The sequence below is a fragment of the Nannospalax galili genome, unplaced genomic scaffold (assembly GCF_000622305.1).
Source record: "Nannospalax galili isolate Female #2095 unplaced genomic scaffold, S.galili_v1.0 scaffold278, whole genome shotgun sequence".
Taxonomy (NCBI): Eukaryota; Metazoa; Chordata; class Mammalia; order Rodentia; family Spalacidae; genus Nannospalax; species Nannospalax galili.
Genome location: NW_008347536.1, coordinates 7,658,873 through 7,678,986, shown reverse-complemented (window position 1 = coordinate 7,678,986; position 20,114 = coordinate 7,658,873).

The following is a 20,114-nucleotide window of genomic DNA, read 5'->3' as shown; positions in this document are numbered from 1 at the left end:
ACTCCAACAACCTCTTCTGACCTCCTCAGGCATTGCACAACAAGGGTGCACTTACATACATGCAGGCAATATACTTATACACTTAGAAGAAAATAAAGAATACAATTTTTTAGAAAACTGATTAAAATACATGAAGTAATTCAATGAGTATACTCTTGCAGAATGCATGTCAAAATCAACTGCCCCAGCATGATGCCAGTAGATTTTAGATTTGGGATAAAGTTTCATATGATAGCATTCTCAGTGGATTCAAACTGTGCTGTGTCTTTCCTCAAACCCCTTACTTAGACTAAAAATGTGACCTGTTCTAGGAAAACATGTAAAATCTCTAAAAACCAACCCTCCTGGCAGGAAGAACGCTTCTTCTAAAGATGTGTATTCAGGGTGTTGTTTACTAAATGTGATAGTTTGAATGAGAAGCATCTCCCATAGGCTCAGAACACTTGGTCAGCTGTTGGTACTGTTTGGGGAGGTCATGTAAACTTTATGGGGTGTAGCCTAGCTGGATGAAGCATGTCACTAGGGTTGGGTTTGTGTGTGTATGTGTGTGTGTGTAGAACATTTAACATAATATTTACTCACATCCACCATTTTTTAAACTTTCTTTAAAATTTTATTTATTGTTTTTATTTTATGTGTATGAATGTATTGCCTGCATGTAGGTAAGTGCACCCATGTTGTGCAATGCCCACAGAGGTCAGGAGAGGCTGTGGGATCCCCTGGGAGTTATGGACAGTTGTTAGCTGCCATGTGGGTGCTGAGATTCGAACCCAGATCTTCTACAAGAACAACCATTATTCTTAACCGCTGAGCCATCTCTCCAGCCCCTACATGTGCCAATTTTAGGTGAACAATTAATACTATCCTGTTGTCTAATGGCACTGTGATATGTAACAATCTGTAGGACCAATTCATCTAGCATAACTGAAACTTTAATAAGTTTCCTTTTATGTCACCTATCAAATGACGTCAGGGCAGATATAGTCTCTGGCATATAATAGATTCTTGATGACTTAATATATTGTTACATAAATGATTTTTAAAATTTTTTTAAATTAAATTTTTGTGTATTTCCCACTGACACCCTCCCATAGCCCCCCGACTGGAGCCCAAATACTCTGTCATCCCTGTTAAGGCCCACTGTTTCAAGTCAGTGTCTCCAGACATTCCCCAGTGCCAGTCCATCCACTGAGGTCTAGTCAGCCTATCTAGAGCCCCTTGTTTTATGACAATCATCTCTTCTTCACCTAGCAGCAATCAGTTGCCAATATTTCTTCAGCTAATATTGGGGTCTGCTGTTCATTTTCCCAGTTCTATTCTGTGTTTTTATCTGCCTGAATTTGCATGGGGCTAGTGTATGCTGACACCATTGCCATAGAATCATATGAGCAGGTTCTCAGGAGCTTGTAGGACTCTGTTTACATATGGTCCTGAACCTCCTCCTTGGCTCTTACAATCATTCTGTCCTTTCTTTAGCAATGGTCCCTGAGCCTTGGGTGGGTGAAGTTTAATAAAGAAGAGCTGTCCAAGGACTGGAATTCAGCAGACTTGATTTCTATGCTTTGGCCATTTGTGGTCTTTTGCGGTCCTAGCTGCCACTGCATGAGGTAACTTCCTTAATGAGAAATGAGAGATTCATTAGTGTCCTCTTCTTTGTTCTATTTTCCATGATCCTTAGATATAGAGGTTGCATTGTAGATGTGCACTTAGGCCTGGGCAATTGATAGACAATGTCTGTGTGTGAACAGTTGTGGAACTTGTTAATAGTCTCCAACTGGCACAAAATGAGATTCTTTGATGAGTGGTGACTGGGCTATTTGTCTGCAAATATAAGGATACATATTTTGCACATAGTAAGAAGGCAAATTAGTCTAGCGATGTGACCTTCTGGAGGTCTTCTCTAAGATCTATGACCACTCTAGCCATGTGTATTTGGTTATATTTATAGTACCACACTTGAGTTTCCTCCCATTGAGTAGAGTTTTAGACCAATTAGGCAGCTGTTGATTGTCCCCAAGATAAAATTGCCAATGCTGCACCAATGTCACATGTTGGTATGACATTGATGTGGTTATTTTGTCTTGAATCATGCATGAGACCATAAACAAAGCAAGTAATGGAAATGCCCTGTTCCAATGGTTCAAAAATGATAGTTTCCATAGCTCCTATTATTATAAATATCAAATGCAAGAGGAAAAATAAAATGTTATAATGAGTTTAAAAGTACATATACTGGTTGAGGGGGTAGTATACATCTTTTAATCATACTGCTCTGAAGGCAGAGGAAGGTGGAATTCTGTGAAATAGAAGCCAGTCTTGTCTACATATTGTGTTCAAAGCCAGCTGAGGCTATAAGGGAGACTCTGTCTCAAAAAAAAAATGTACACATACTTTGAGAATGATGAACAAGGGCCAGTAAGATGGCTGAGTGGATAAGGTCTCTTACTACCATGCAAGAAGACCCGAGTTCAAACGCTGGATCCCACATAGAAGGAAAAGACTGACTCCTACATGTTTTCCTCTTACCTCCCCAGGTGAGCCATAGCACATGTATTCATGCCAACAGATACACCACAAAAATAACTTATTTTTAATTATGAACAAAAATAAATGTCCATTTACTTGAAAACAGAGAAGGAGCTACACTGAAGTGTAATTTTGCATCATGAAGGCCCCATTTCTATTCTGTACTGTTTACAGGTTTTCCTATCAATGTATGTATATATATATACAATTCTCTGAGTCTCTCATTGGTAACTGAAGCACAGAAAGAAGTCTAGGGAATTACTAATCAGGCATAATTGTTTCACTTTCCCCTAAAAGCAATTGGGACCAACAGTCCTGAATAACTTCACCACGTGTACAGTTTGCTAAGTTTTTCTGATAAATACATTTAGTGCATTTCACAGCTGCTCCCTAGCTTGACATGGTCAGCAGAGTCTTATAGTTTGCAAATATTGCAATATAAAGAAACTTTCAGTTTTCCTAGAATGAAATGGAAACAGTTCTGGCCCATGTGATGATGAATAAAGTCTGCAGTGTTTTCAAAGTGATTTTTCTCCTTATTTTCTTTGCGATAATCTGGATATATAATGCCAATGCCTCAAATGTATTGGTAATAAGCAAAATAAGCAATTAAAATGAGTATCTTAAATTTGGACACGTTTTAATAAAGACTCAGTGATATGTGAATTAAGATGAAAATCTGAACAGATTAAAGTAAATTCAGGTAAGTAAACTCTATGTGATGTTCTTAAAAAAATAATATTAAAAATATCTAATATCTTGTTGAAAGTTTTAGGATTTAAATTTTTTTTTTTTTTTTTTTGTATACAAATGTTTTGCCTTAATGTATGTCAGTGCACCTTGTGGCTGCAAAGGCCAGAAGAGGGCATTGGATCCCTGGGAATGGCATCACAGATGGTTCTGCGCCACCATGTGGTTACTCAGAATCCCACCCTGGTCCTCCCGACAGCAAAAAGTGCTCCAGAGCTTGGTGTGGTGGCGCACTCCTTTAATCCTAGTTCTTGGGAGGCAGAGGCATGCCTATTTCTGCGAGATCGAGGACAGCCTGGTCTATATAACAAGTTCCAGGAAGACCTTGTATCAAACACACACACACACACACACACACACATACACACACACACACACACACACACACACACACACACACAAAGTGTTCTAAACCACTAAGCCATCTCTCTAGTCCCATTTGTTGATATTTTTAAATTTGAAACTCACTCAAATATGTCAGGTAGACGGCTATATTACCTAGTTACTGGTATACCTTGCTAATATTGAAATCCTCATTTCTTCTACCAAATCTCCACTAACTAGTTCCTAATATCCATATTTCTTTGTGGCCCTTCCCTAATAAAATATTGTTCAATGTATTCTTAAAATAAATTTTAAAAGTCATGATTCCTGGATTGAAATTGAGATTGTGGTTTAGTGATATCCTTTACAACTATTATGAAGTTACCAAGGGCCACAAAGTTCTAATATATTATCCACAAACTTGCTTCTTAGGCTTACTAAATGAGTTTTTAAACCTGTATCTAAGGCGTTTTCATATGTAATTTGTATGTAAATTGATAGAAATTCTAACTACAATTATTATTGCTATGAGTGTGAGTAATCCTTAGAGATATAATGTTTCTCTTCCTAACTTGTTTATCCTATTCATTCCTCCAACCCTTATTGATAGTTTCAAGAATGATAACACGGGGAAGATATTTTAGTCAAATGTAATATTTATATCTTAGTGCTGTAAAGAAATTCTGATCCAAGCTGAGCAGTTCAACAATTTGATAAAGAGGTACATGTTTCCCTTTTGTCTTTAAAGCTAGTATCCTAGGGATATTTATTGCACTGTACAAATACTGAATAAGTATTTAGTTTGCATTGAACATAGGCTGAGAACTGGATACTTGTTGATAAAAGACAGAATCCTCACTCTGACTATTTTTCCCCAGTGAAATTCATACAACTAAGGCACATATTGTTGGTGAGGAAAACTCTGCTAGGAAGTCAAACGAAAGAATTCTTAGATATTTAAGCGATATCTGGCAGGGAGCACACACAAAAAAGAGAAAGTTTATCAAACTTTAGAGACAAAGTTTAAGAATATTATATGTAAAGATCATACAGGGAAAATTGTAGCTGTAGTATTTTATATTTCATGAAAAATTACAATATGGAATACTTCAATTGTAATGGAAAATGTTACAAGTCAGACTCTTAGGCTGGCAACAGATTAAAAAGATGTGTGATAAATGTTCTGGATTTGTTTGTAGAGACAAGAAATCCATTAAGGATGATAGAATAGAGAAATCTCAAAATCATATGATCATATTATGTAAATCACCTATGAAGACTTGTAAAGGAAAAACTAGAATGTAAGGAAATCAATGAGAATGTGACCAGGCACAGTTGATGCAGGATTAGAATATAGAAAATTTGCTCTGGGTAAAGCTGCTCCAAGATATTGCCTAGGTATTGTAATTTTCACAGACACACACAGTCAGAGACTCACAGACACATACATACATACACATACACACATATACAAACACACACACCCATACACACACAAAGGTTAAAGAAAATCAAGATTCTAATGCTGGATATGATTAGTACGTTGGAAAAACACGTGGCTATTGTTTCTGTTGACTACAATTAAAAACAAAAAAAAGTAGAAATGGGGAAAATGAATTGATTCAGACGGATTTTTATGAGAAAGCTATGAGACATTTAGGATAACATATAAAAGGAATAATCGAAGATATAGGTATGATTTACAGACGTGACCAAAAATCTCATTGAACAAAAGAAAATGTTTAGTCCTCAATTGTATCTGCATTGTAATTTATGTATTTAAAATGAAATGGGACTAGAATGCTGAGGGCTAGAGAACGTTGGATGAGTCAAGTAGTTGGTGGAAGTGGCTTCATTGTGCTTATGGTAAAGGTGGTGAACAAAGGTAGGACGAATTCTGAGCTATTAAGATGTTTAGAAGAGTGATTTGCTAAAACCATTGTGAGTTTTTACAGAGGTTTGCTATCTAGCTCAGTCTGGCCTAGAATCCAAGATATTTCTGCCTCAGCCTCCTAAGTACTGAAATACCAGATTACATCAGATACCACCACAGAGACTTATCTTTGTTTTATTGATAATGTGATATAAAAGTAAGCAGAATGGTTATCTTTAAATAATTACTTAGAAAGCTCTGAGTAGAGTGGTATCATAGGATAGAAAACACTGGAAATTTTCCAGAATATTTGGTTACATATAAAATTGACTAAACAATATAACAAGATAATTCATTGGAGTGTGTTGATATCATTCACAACATAAAAGAAAACGGAGTACCTTAGGCTGTATCTCAAAGATTAGAAGTGGATTTCAGACACTCATCTGATATTTATTCTAGGATTATTCTCTCCTAGTGAATGTGTTAGACAAAGGCAAGAACATCAGGAGTTGAAAAAACAACCTCAACTACTCATCAAGTTTGAGACCAGCGTATTCTACATGATATGAGACCATATATATATATATATATATATGAGACTATATATATGAACTATTATATATATGAGAATATATATATATATATATATATAAAACTTTGTTAGAAACAAAGTTGGGATGTCAGGTTCGGATATGTCTAATATGATCATTTAAGATCAAAAGAATTTCCCTCTTCCTTTTTTCCAAATCCTGGCCACAGGCCTGACCCATCAATACATTTGGAAACAAAGACTGACTAAAATAAGCTCAGATGGGAAGAACAGTGTTAAGATGTATAACCTATATACAGTGAGTGACTGTTGGGCAGACAAACACAAAAACAATTGTAAGTATTATAGGATAGACAGCATGAGTTTTGGTGGGGAAATACAGAAATCAAAGTATCATTGAAATATTTGTTTACAATTGCCTATTGTTAAGTTGAGTGAGGTAGAAATTATATCTGGACTTGTATTCAGAAAACAATTTAGTTTAAGGTTCAAAACCTGGGATTTCCTAAGATCCTTGATCGTTTCTCTTTAGTGAAATGAATGCCTGTGTGCTGCATTTTGGTGTCAGGTCTCCCAGCTGGATGCTACAAGGATAATAAAGGGAAACGAGAGTAAAGCCAACTGAAGAAGAATCGGCAACCTGTCTACAATGCTTTTTAGCAAACCACATCTTGATTTTACACATTCATATGTTCAACGCACATCCTCCTTAATCATTTCCATAAATGGGAAGTCTCCTGTAGAGAACCAATTCAATGTACTAGAAATAAATATCTGCTGTTTCCAAATCACGAGAAGTCGGGAACACTAGACATTTCCTTTCTGAGGGTACTTTAAAGGACTTTAAAGAGTGCTAAATTTTTGGAAATTGACAAGTTTCTTCCACTTTTATTTTCAAGTTTTTCAAATCATCATTTTTGACAAGTGCATTCTGCTCTTTCTTTTGTCTCATTGTATTTATTAAAGTTTTAGACTGGTGTGCTGGATAGCTTTAGACGGCAACTTGACACATGGGAAACGGAGCCTCAATTGGCGAAATGCCTCCATTGGACTGGCCTGTGGCCATGTCCCTGGGGCATCTCCTTGATTACTGAGTGATGTGATTTGGGAGGGCTCAGCCCACTGTGGGTGGTGCCACCCTGGGCAGGTGGGCTTATGTTGTATAAGAAAGCAGGCTGAGCAGGGACCAGGGAGCAATACAGTAAGCAGTGTCCCTCCATGGCCTGTGCTTCAGCTCCTGCCTCTGGGTTCCTGCCTTGAGTTCCTACCTTGTGCTCCCTGGTGAACTGTAACCTGGGAGATGTAAACTAAACAAACCCTTTTATCTTCAAGTTGATATTGGTCAGAGTGTTTTGTCATGGCAATTGAAGGCAAATTAGAACATAAATTGGTACCAGGTTGGTGGGGAATTGCTGTGTCAGACCTGTTTTGGGGAGAATTGTGGAAGTGTTTGGAAATATGGGCTGGAAAAGCCATTGAGTGCTTAGTGTTTGATGCTATGGAGCTTGGAACAGTTATGCTGAAAGAGATGGAGGCCTGGCTTATGAAGCTTCAAAGGGAAGTGGAGAATATCAGGGCTGTTTGCATGATATCTTGAGTTGAGAATCTATGGGTTCTGGTCAGTTGGGGCTGAAGAATCAGCTTTGTTCAAGAAGAGATTGGGACCATTGAAGTGAAACCTTTGTTTTACTGGGACAATTGATACTGGCTAACTGGTATTGAAAAATCAGGTGTAACAACAGACCAGCATCACTGTGTCAAAATCTTCTGGGAAGTAATTTTTAGGGTCAGCACCCAGAAATAATGGTCCAGAGGGGTCCTAAGCCTCCATCTCAAGCTGGAAGCAGGGCTTGGTAATGTGTAAGACTCTTCTGCATGGTTCTGGTGTTGAAAATGTGAGGTCAGGAAAGGCCATTGGTGAAAGTGCAGCCTCAATAGCAGCGAAGACCCCAGGATTGAAGGAGTCATGGAGAAAATTGAGGCTTTGCACCCAGAGAGGCGAGACAGAGCCATTGATGAATATGAAATCTCAGTTTCAGTGGATATCCTCATTTCTTGTAGGTGCTAGGACCATGGGATAACACACCAAAGGCATAAGCAGGTGTGGAATGGAATTGGCCTGAGTGTGCAAGAAGAGCTGTGTGCTGTGGATGGCAGAGTTGAAGACGTGAAGCTGCCAAACCCTTTGGAGTCCAGAGATCATGAGTGAATCCCAGATGTCCAGCCTGGAGCTATTTTGATGGACTTAGGTTTTGCTAAGTGTGACCAATTCTTCCCTTTTGAAACAAGACAGTACTTGTTTGGGATTTTCCAGGAGCTCAGGGTTACTAGGCTTTTGAAAGAGACTATGGACTTTTAAGTGTTTGGATTTTTTAAGTACTGTGAAACTTTTAAAGTTGTGCTGTCTTACCATATCCTAGGGACAAGAAAGGAAGTTTATGGTTTAACAGTGATGTGTTTGTGTGTCAAATTGACAAGGGGTCAGTTGTGATGGATAGCTTTAGTTGCCAACTTGGCACCTCTGGGTAGAGGGTGCATTGCCTCCATTAGACTGGCCTGTGACCATGTCTGTGGGGCATCTTCTTGATTATTGAGTGACGTGGGAGGGCCTAGCCCTGGGCAGAAAGCAAGTAAAGCAGGGGCCAGGAGAACAAGCTAGTAAGCAATATTCCTCCATGGCCTATGCTTCAGCTCCTGCCTCCAGTTTCCTATCCTGAGTTCCTACCTTGAGCTCCCTCAGAGCTGAACTGTGACCCAGGAGATAAAAGATTAAAAAAAAAACCCTTTGCTCCCCAGGTTGGTATTGGTCAGAGTGTTTTGTCACAGCAATTGAAGGCAAAGTAGAACAACTGAAGTTGTAAATTCACTCTTTCACACATTGCTGTGCTATTTTTACACAACTGCTTTTCTCTCAGTGTAATTTTCCTCAAGAAATTGCTTAATGTTAAATGGAATTTATAGCTCCATCGCTGACCTCTGTAATAAGAGTCTATACACTATGCAAAAGAAATTTAAGGCTATAGCAGAATTGGATCAGAGGACTTCTGAACTGATTGATCCTGCATAGGGTGATGAAAATGGCCATTTCTCTACCAATGTTGTTTGTCCAAAGGTCCATGAGAAAATTAATTACTCTCACATATAGAATATTACTATTGATACTATTTTGCCATCCTAACCAAATTATGGTCAGTTTCCCATCAGAGGTACCTGTTGTGACATATATAAACCAAGAAAAGAACCATGCTAAGATCTCCCTGTACCTGTATGTCCTCTATATATTAATCTGTCTGAAAACTTGGTCAGCACACACCAGTACTTCTTAAAAATAAAGGATATAGTTTTAGATTTAAAGAAAAATTTGTATCAAAATAACAGGGAAAGGGGTTGGAAAGATGGCTTAGAAGTTAAGAGCACTGGCAGTTTTTCAGAGGACCTGGGTTTGATTCCAGGCACCCTTATGGCAGCTAACAACTGTCCAGAACTGCAGTTCCCAGATCCTCTTCTAACCTTTGTGGGTACACACATGGTAGACTTACATATATGCATACAGAACACTTGTCATATACATCAAATACATCTATTTAATAACAAGAAAAAAAACAGTGAAAGATAGAAATGGGATCATATCAGACCCAAACAATGAGAACTAAGGAAAGAGTTAATTAATATTGATCTGGAAACATAAATGTATACCTCATTTAAATGTATATATGTGAAGATTAAATATAAAATACGTGCCATTCATCTTCTAATCCTGAATCAGTTATCATTTCCAGTCATCCCCTTAACAAGACAAAGCTGCCTTTGATGAGACGCATAATACTGAAGGAGACATGAGGAACCTCAGTGATTCCAGGATGTTTAAACCTTTTACAAAACTAGCATTGCAATGTACAGCGTTGTCCTGAGCAAGCTGTTGAATTTAATTTAACTATAATTAAATATCTATAAGAAATAGATTGGCTGCTAGCTAGATAATTCTAACAGTCAACTGGTCATGTGGATCTGCACTTGCAAATTGTTCCCATTACCAGCATCTGGTAATTCCAATCAGTATCACAGCATATTAAATATATTGTCCAAATCAACTATGATGTAACTTTAAAAGTAGATTGAATGTTACTACTTGAATTTCCTCTGGCTATTGTTGGATCAGAGTAGATGATTTCCATGTGATGTTCATGGATTTATGACTTTTCTGAGGCAATATTCTCAGGTGTGGTATCTGAAGAAAAAAACATATTAGGAGACAGTGAAGTCTTCTGAAGATTCGTCTATGGAGAACACTGAATGAGTTCGTGTACATGTAAGTGAAAAATGACTTTGGAAACGTTGGTTATAATCAGAATTGAAAATGTTATTTTATTGAATTGGTTCCATTTTACATATTGAAGTGGGAAATTTACAAAGGCAGCTAAGGGAGTCTGTTTGCCCTGTCTTCCAGGGTATGATGCAGATGCAGGTAGGGAACCTATGCAGTGTTGCCATGCTGCATTACAGTCACTAAATGAATAAAACAGTGTGACTCTTATGTTAGTTTCTAAGATTAGACCTGAACCCAAGGATTTCCATTCCTTGATGTCTCTTGGAGCTATGCTGTGGAACTGTATTCTTGAGTCTGACCTCACCTCTAAACTTATTCAAATTCATTTCTCCAGCTTCAATTGGGGACCTACAAGCTTGTATTTACCCTTGTCAGATAATCTTTCCCTTTTACCCTAGGCCTTGAGCGGCTCATACAGACAATATCAAACATTCTTCCCAGTCATCACTATATTCAATGAATAGGCACACAGTCTTTCAGCACATTCATATGGTAATTCTCAAGCATAAGCACATCCATTCATTATCTTTAGGTGAATTAGAAAATTGGACTTCCCAGGAATTAAGGTCAAATGCCCAGATCACAGAAGCACATGGTTCATGAGTTTGCCAAGGTTAATTAAAAGTCATTAGTCCAGGTTCTGTCTATTTTACAAAAGTCATTCCTATACAGATACAGGAGTCACCACTTTGATCTTGGGCTTTCTGCCCTCCAGAGATGTAGGAAATAAATTCTCTTGATTTTAGAGTCAAAGTAATTCTACAATCTAAGAAATTTTATTGTAGGAATCTGAAAGTAAATTATGGCACTGTCATTCTTACTGAACCCTGAGATATTCAATTTCTCCATACAGAGATGTTTCAGGATGGTGAATTCCTAGAAATAGTGCAGAAAAATCCACAGGTTATATTATATAAGCAAATAATATTACTGAATATTCACCATGTGTCAAAAATGTAACAAAAGCATTGCAGGAATTTTATATTTTATTCTTATAAAAATTCAGTGTAGTAATTACTGTAATTACTCATTTAAATACAGTAAAATATATTTAGTTGAATCAAATTTATTTTGCATACAAGGGTGTTGGATTCATATGTTAACTTCATCCAATGATTTATCAAACTCTAATTTGTTTAAAACAATAAAAATAATCCATAATAAAAATAACTAAACAAAGGGTGATAATGTTTCCTTTGTTCCAGTAATTCCATAGTATGTGCGCTCACTTTCTGCACATCACAATTACAAACATAGATTTAAAAACTTTATGTAGTGCAATGTGGCCTAAACCAGTCAGAAAATACAACTGTCTTCTTGAATGATGAACTGCAGTATGAAATTCATCCAAATACTTGGTTAATTATTATACTACGTATATTCCAACCAGATTTTAGTTGTGCTTGCGAGAATTTACCAGTTGAAAGTTGGGAGAGACTGATATTTCAGATGCTTCCTTCTACAAAGAAGCAAGTTCAGAGTTTCATAGATATCAAGTTAACTACTCTCTGAATCAGAAAACAACATTTAAAAGACTGAAAAAAATCTAGATCCTCTGTAACATGGTGTACACACCATCTGCTTTTCCAATAAAAATAATTAAACATGTCAGAAACAAGAAAATGTGATAATCACACATAATCTCAACATAACCAGCTAATAGCAAACCAAACCCAAGATGATTTAAAATATAATAATAGGTGATGATGCTAACAAAAGTATAATAAATAGGTTCATAAAATTTAAGAAATAAATATGTGTAAGGGTTGAGCTGAAATGGAATATCATCACAACAGAATAAAACAGATATCTAGAACTAGAAGACACAGCAACTAGAAATTAAATGGCTGGTTAAAAAGACTGACAGAAAAGTCAGTCAGGATATTAAAGATAGTGGATAGAAATCAGCAAATCTGAAAAACAGAATAAAGAAAAGGCTAAAGAAACAAAGAACAGGGATGGAGTGATGTTTAAGGGTTAAAAGCACTCAAAACTATCAGTAAATCCACTTCTAAGGGATCTATGCCCTGTGATGAGCCTCTGGCAACTGCTTACTGATAACATTTCCCCCACTTAACTGAAAGTCAAGAACCTAAGAATCTCATTCATCCAGTACAGAATTGATAATGTGGATATTAAATTTAAAAATTTTAGTAAAGGCCGTTTTTGCTTCTTTTAAATACTATTTTCAAACTGCTCATTGCATATTGCTATAACAAATTGGATTATAATGTTTCCCTACATATTTTGAGATAATTTTGTGTCTTGAGTTGGAACAATTATTTTAGTAACTTCATAAAGTGATGACAGCAAGTTTTTTGGACTAAAACAAATTTTCTATAAAGTTAAAATTACTAGAATATTTGAAACAAATATTTCCACTTAATCCTGTGTTAATGAAGTCATCACATAAACGAATGCATATACATAGTATTTTCTATTAACCTTTAAGAACAGTCTAAGCTAATATTTTATATGTAAACATATGATTCATATAAAACACTTAAAGGTTATTTTAATATTGAGTCTTAAAATGGAGTGTGTTAACACAATAGAATGCTGTATTAATGAAGAGATTTCTAAAACTGATAAAAAACTATTACAATAAAATTTTCCAAAAAATAATCTTGTCCAATCTTTGATTCAGACAAGACTAGCTTTAAATCTTTCTTCTCCACTGTTATCCTTTACTTCCATTGTGTCTTTGAAAATGTGCTGAGATAGAAGATTTACTCAAAGCTTGTGAGTACACACTAATACATTGCAACCATGTTTACAAAAAATAACATCTACACACATTCCCAATTACTCAACTATGAAAATTTATGAGTTATGAAATAACAGCTTACACGCCTCCTCAGTAAAAGGAGTTAAAATACCTTTCTTCAATGTTAGTTATCCTGTAACTTTCCATCTCCATTTCAGTCATTATTTATATCTATTTATCTGCTTGCATCTTTACTTATTCTTATGCTACATTCTTTGTAAGTAGTAACCTGTTGCATAATTTACTCATTTATAGCAAACATTAGGACTCCAAATCATAACTCATAGGCTCCTTGTTTGGAATTGAGAATCTGATATAGCCCAATAAATAATGAGGATTTAAGATACTCACGGTTCTCACTCAGCTTTAAGAAGATAAAAGGACGGGAAATATATCCAATTAGCCCATTGTCCATGGATAACACATACAAAAACAGATTGGATCAGTTTCCTACAGAAGCAAAACCATGGGACTGAAGGCAGAGGTGGGAGAGAACTGACTTGGCTTTTCTACATGTTGAACCTTCAACTTTATATCCAGCTTAACTGAAGATAATCAATTTATAAAAATTCATCTAGCAAAAAATAATTGATACTAATTTCTTAGTCTCTAATCTCTAGTATTCACTGAGATTTCTATTATATACACTTCAAATAATGATCATTGTAGTCTTGTCAGGACCTTTATAAATTCTTAAATTGAATTGGTGTTTTTGCAAGAACTGTGGTTTTTATTTTATGTTAAAATCACACTCACATAAACACCATTTTTTGTACTGTCCAGTCTATTGAGTCTTGCAGACATTACGTAACTGTTAGGGTAACTGTCTTATCTCTGAAATTGATAGTAGTAGTAATGTATGGGGTTGTGGATTAATTCTATCAGTGAAATACCAAAACAAGGGGCTCAGCATAATGTTTTGACTGCACCGTCTTTAATTCGTAATTGTTTTCTCACCTTCCTCCTCTTTAGGCATTGACTGAATACTATCTTAGAAAATCATCTCTCTCTGGTTTGGGGAGATGGTTCAGTCGTTAAGGCACTTGCTGTGCGAAGAGTGAGGACTGGAGTTCTGATCCCCAGCACACATGCAAAATCCAGGTAGGCTTGGTGACCCACCTGAAATTCAGTCCTAGCCAGGTGGAAACAGGAGATCCCTACAGCAAGCTGTCTATTGACTAACCATACAGGAGAGCTCTGAATTAGATAGAGAGATCCTGCCTTCTTGAATAACGTGGAATAATGATAAAATAACTCTTATTTTTATTTTATGTATCTGAGTTCACTGCCTGCATGTATTCAAGGGCATCCATGTCATGCAATGCTTGCAGAGGTCAGAAGAGGCTTTTGGATACCCTGGAACTGGAGTTAGAGATGATTGTTATCCACCATGTGGATGCTGGGAACTGAACCAGGGTCCTCTGCAAGAACAGGCAAATGCTCTTAATTGCTGAGCTATCTCTCTAGCTTTCAAAATTTTTATTGTCATCAACCTCAGGCCTCCACATGTATGTGTATAAACACACTCACGCACACACACACACACACACACACCTACCTCAACCCATGTGCCAACATACATAAAAAACATGCACAACACCCACATGCATGCATACTACAAATATGAAAACAGCAAAAAGGAAAATTTGTCTCTTTCCCTTTCTCTGTCTTTCCCTTACTCTGCCCCCCCTTCATTTCAGCACTCTGTTTTATGTACTCTGAATTTTAAGAAACACCTTTGTATATTTGGCATCGAACTAGAGAAATGTGTTATAGGAAAACTGAAAAGTAAGTTTTTCTATAGGAATATAAGATTTGAACAAAAGGAGTAGCCTAGGGGAACTTAGAGTTGGGGCAAGTAAGCAACTGAGATTTAAGTTGGACCAATTAACACAACAATCAAAAAGAAAATGCTTCCATGACTTCCCTGCCCTCTCAGTACCTCTGTAAAAGTCTCTTAGTTCTCTGGAAGTTTTTTCACTCTCTCCTTTTCATGAACAATTTGATCCACTTCCATGACTCCCTCATGAAACGTGTACTTTAGACAACATCTATCTTCTTAAATGCAGAATTTCTTATTGACTTACACACCGGGAATGTGTAATCACATGCTAGGACCACAAACCCACAAATCTGAAAATGGAGCTCAAGGTCCTTACTTGAAATATAATCATCCATTTAATTAACATTAATATGTAAAGACACCATTCACATATCTCAAGAATAAAATGTGACAACCAAGATAGCCCGGTTCCTTTTTGTGTTTTATTTCCTACATTTATTTATCTATTTATTTATTTATTTATTTATTTATTTATTTATTTACTTATTTATTTATCTTTTTGAGACACAGTCACCTTGTAGCCCAGCTGTCCTAGAACTCACTACGTAGACCAAGCTGGCCTTGAACTCACAGAGATCCACCTGCCTTTGCCTCCCAAGTGCTGGGACTAAAGGCATGCGCCACCACACCCAGCTTATTTCTTAGCTTTATTATTAGTGACCAACAAAAGTAAAATCTACTTTCTTAATATTTATTTTAAATATGAATTGTTCTGCAGCTTTAATTCATTCGCTTGTATTGGAAATATTTCTCTTCCTGGCTATGGTTTTGAATTTTAATTGATTTCTAAAATTAGAGAATTAAAGACACGGTTACTATATATGCACCTAGTCACTGACACTATGTTTTTTATAATTTTAATTTTGACACCCCAGTTATTAAACACTCATTCAGTAATTTGATATTGCCTATAAAAGTGATTTACACATTTTTCTTTAAATATAAAAATTTTCTCCAAAGAAAATCTTAACTATATGACAGAATGCATGAAACCCATGAGGGTGGAATTATGGGGGCATGAAAGGGGGGACTCTAAATTTTATTAAGATGGATTATATGATATTCATAAAAGCTCAATAAAATTACACATTTTAAAAAAAATGATAGAAACACAGTGAAAACTTCTGAATTCTTATGAAGCCAGTGGTACTCTAATACCAAACCAGGTAAAGACACAACATAAAAAGAACCCCCGCCAAAAATCTTAGAAGGAATTATTACATGAAAAAGCCAAAATCATAGTACTGAGAGAAATGAGTCTTACTTTATTCTTACAGTAGTATAGGCAAGTTCTGTGTTAGATAAGTGATAGTTTTCACATGAAAGAAGCTTCTTCTTACAGTAGCTAGAGGCTATTGCAGAGATGCAACACTGGTCAAAATATAGAGAATAGGGGACTGTGGGATGCCCAGCCTCAAATGGTGCAGCTACAGTGAAGCTCAGGAACCTCGTGGAATGAAAGGGAGGATTGTGAGAGCCAGAGGAACAAAACACCTACTGATAGTGTTTTCTAGATAAGACAAAGGAGCTGCACAGGTGGAATATCAACAATATCATTGCCTAAACACCACCTGGATACCGATAACAATAGTCTATGTGATAGGCGGAGTTTCACAAAGCCGTACCTCTAGAAGAAAAGATACAGGCAACCAGTGACGGCTGGGAAAGAATAAGTCTTCTTCAGGGTTGAACCCTCCCCGATAAGTTATCCAATACAAAGCGGTCAGCCTTAAACTCATTTACATGAGAACAACACTAAATGGGCTCAGTTGGTTTTATATACATGCATACATACACACATATACATATAATAGTGATTATAGAAGGAAAGGTCATGGATTTGAAAGCATGTTGGGGAGGACAGGGACTGAAAGGAAAGAGGGAAGGATATAAATGGTATATATACAGTACTCATGTATGGAAGAATCAAAACACTAAAATTTTTTAATAAAAATTAATGAACCTTAGCTTTAAAACACTTAATACCCACACTTCACATTTTAGTGTTTTCAAACTAAAGAAACAGAATCCACTGAAATGTGATAAAAGTGGATTCTTTTTTTTTTTTTTTTTTATGAAGCAGATTTTAGATCAAGGCCAAAGGGCAAGAAAAGGAAGTTAACAAGTTAGTTTTATTTTGTTTTGAACATATTTTAATGTTCATTGCACTCCATAATTATTTAAAACATTATAAGTCTAGAGACTTTTATTAACACAGCTTTCCTTCACAAAATGAAAAATACTCGGTTTTGTAAGTCGCCAATAGAAGAGCGCTAACTACTTTGACTTTTGTATCAGGCAAAGAAAATATAAATCTTGACAGTGATTGTAGAGGACAGAAGGAATAAATTGATAATTTCATTTCAATCAGATGAAGCAGATCCTCCTTACATTCTGCTGAGTTGCAAATATTCTGGTTTTATGGCGTCGTTAACATTAGAACTTGCGTAATCCAGTCTTGGAATAAACAACGAGCTTCTAGGGCCCATACCACTTGCTTTGAATTTCCTCTTTATTAAAGAAGACTCTCTTTTAAAAAAAAAATTGATGTTTCTGCTGTTGCTTAAGATCAGTGGCATATGATTTCCCTTTATTGATTAAATTTAAGATTTTTAGAATGATTTTTTTTTTCTGGAATGCTTTTAGCCATCTTTGGAACTTTTCCATAGAGAAAGCTTTTAACATGTAGCTAAATATTTTAGCAAGAATGTCCACATTTATTTATTTATTTATTTATTTATTTATTTATTTATTTATATTTTATGTGTATGAGTGTATTGCCTGCATGTATGTGAGTGCACCCCTGTCATGCAATGCTTCAGAGGTCAAAAGAGAGCTTCAGATTCCCCTGGAACTAGAGTTAACGACGGTTCGGAGCTGCCATGAGGGTTCTGGAATCGAACCCCAGTCCTCTGCAAGAGCAGTCAGTGCTCTTAACCGCTGAGCCATCTCTGCAACCCAGAGAAAGCTTTTAACATATAGCTAAATATCTTAGCAAGAATGCCAACTCTTAATCATAGGAAAGCACTAAAAACTTGTCTTATTTCTCCTCCCCTCTCTTCCTCACTTTTCTCTCTTTCCCTCCCTCCCAGCTCTCCATCTTTCTTTGTCCTGTCCACATTTCCTCTCTAGTCCCTCTTTCCTCCCTCTACTCCTGCTCTCCTCTCCAATCTCTTTTTCACTTTCTCTGTTATATAAAATATTCTCTGAGGGAATCCAGACATGAGCTGCAAACAGCTCTATGGAGTAATTTAAACTTGTTGACCACTACTTTCACACTATGATGGAGATACATGCTGTTGTGTCCCAAAGAGCCTGTTTCCTCGGAGGGCAGGGCCTGCTGCAGAGAATTGACTGTGGAGAGCTAGCCACAGAGGGAGGGCCTTTTCTGCGCATTCTTGGACAGAAGCCAGGAAGTCTAGAGGCGGCTTCAAGAACGGAATGGCCGGCATTTACCGGCATTACTGAGGGCCCAGGAGACTAGCAGTGCCTATGGGTAGTCTGTGGAAGCGAGAATGGAAGGGCAGGCTCTGAGCTGCAGTGCAGAGCTGTGTACCAAGTGTTCGTTTCTTTGTAAGTCACTGCCCCCTCAAGGGTGTAAACTGTAATAAATTCACACAAAGATATGCTATATGGCTTGTCTGATAGCGCCCAGAGCAAGAGACCCTTAGAGAACCCGGGTGCCAGATGTCCAAAGATTAGCTAAGTTGCCATCATATGTGGCAGCAATTGTCCCTTTTCACAATATAACAAGAAAAACAGTCACCTAGGTGTCAGTCTGGCTAAGATAATTATTGTGAAGCAATTTTTAAAAATCAAGAATGTGAAACATATTACAAAATAATGCATCTGTGAGAGAATTCATATTTAAATGAAAAGTGTACACATCGATTAGAGAGAAAGTTAACAGAGAGAGAAAAGGACATGGAAAGGAAAGGAATGGACTGGCATGTTGCATCTAGGGACAAGTTCTATATCCTAGCTATTGAAAATTTAGCTCTGAATTCCTTCAGAGTTTTCCAAACACAAGTTGAGGAAAATGGTAAATGTGATATTTTAATTTCACTTAGTAGCTGTTCCTAGTAATCTATTTCAAAAGGTTGGGAATTACTACATTATTTAAGAGCAAATATCTCTGTTCAACAGTGTTAAAAATGATTTTTCTCAGAGTAGGGAGTAGTGAAGAGGTTTTGAATCAATGCTGACCAACCGTGACTAGAATAGTTAAAGCTAATATAACCTTATATATATTATGAAGTTTTATGCCCAATTTATCACATTGATATATACAACTAAGACTCAGGTTTTAGAAATTTAAAAAATCTAAGAGACTTAGAGACTGAAAGACTATCTCCAAGTCATACAGATATGACAGGGAGAACTGAAACATGACCAACAAACATCAGAATCACCATGTTTTAATCTATTCTCTTTGAAAATAAATTAATCTTTGGCCTGGAGAGATGGTTCACTGGTTAAGAGCCCTGGCTGCTCTTGCAGAGGACCTGGATTGACTTCCAGCTGTGGGATAGGCATGTCCTCAGAGAGAACTAAAGACAGTCAACCTTCCCATGCAATCAATCATATAACTGAGATATAGAGAAAGGGCCTGTGGGTGTTCGTGCTATTGTCAGTAACCCTTTGCCAGATGTCATAAACTATACAGAAACTTGAATAGAATACATTGTGTCAGTTTTGTTTATCAGCTTACGGACCATGTGGCCCTGGGATCCCAGAGAGATCACGAGGTTCTCCCATGGGGAGAATTTGGCACAACACCAGCACCACATGGTGGTTAACAATCATCTGTAATTCCAGTTTCAATCTGATGCCCTTTCCAGACTTCCATGGATATTGTGCGACATAAATACAGTTACAAACATGTAGGGAATATACTCTTACACGTAAAAGAAAAATATTAAATAAAATATTCAAAAATAAATTAACCACAAAATATTGACATAACCAAAAGTCAACATCCCTGAATAAATAATTCTCATATGAATTTAAAAAGTGTTATCACATATGTGTAGTCATTTTTTTTAGATTTTTGAAGAATAATAGAGTTTCAGAAGAATTTCAAAGTGTGAAGTTCTCATATACCCTGTACCTTGGCTCTTTTAATGTTGACACCTTGCATAATTATGATGT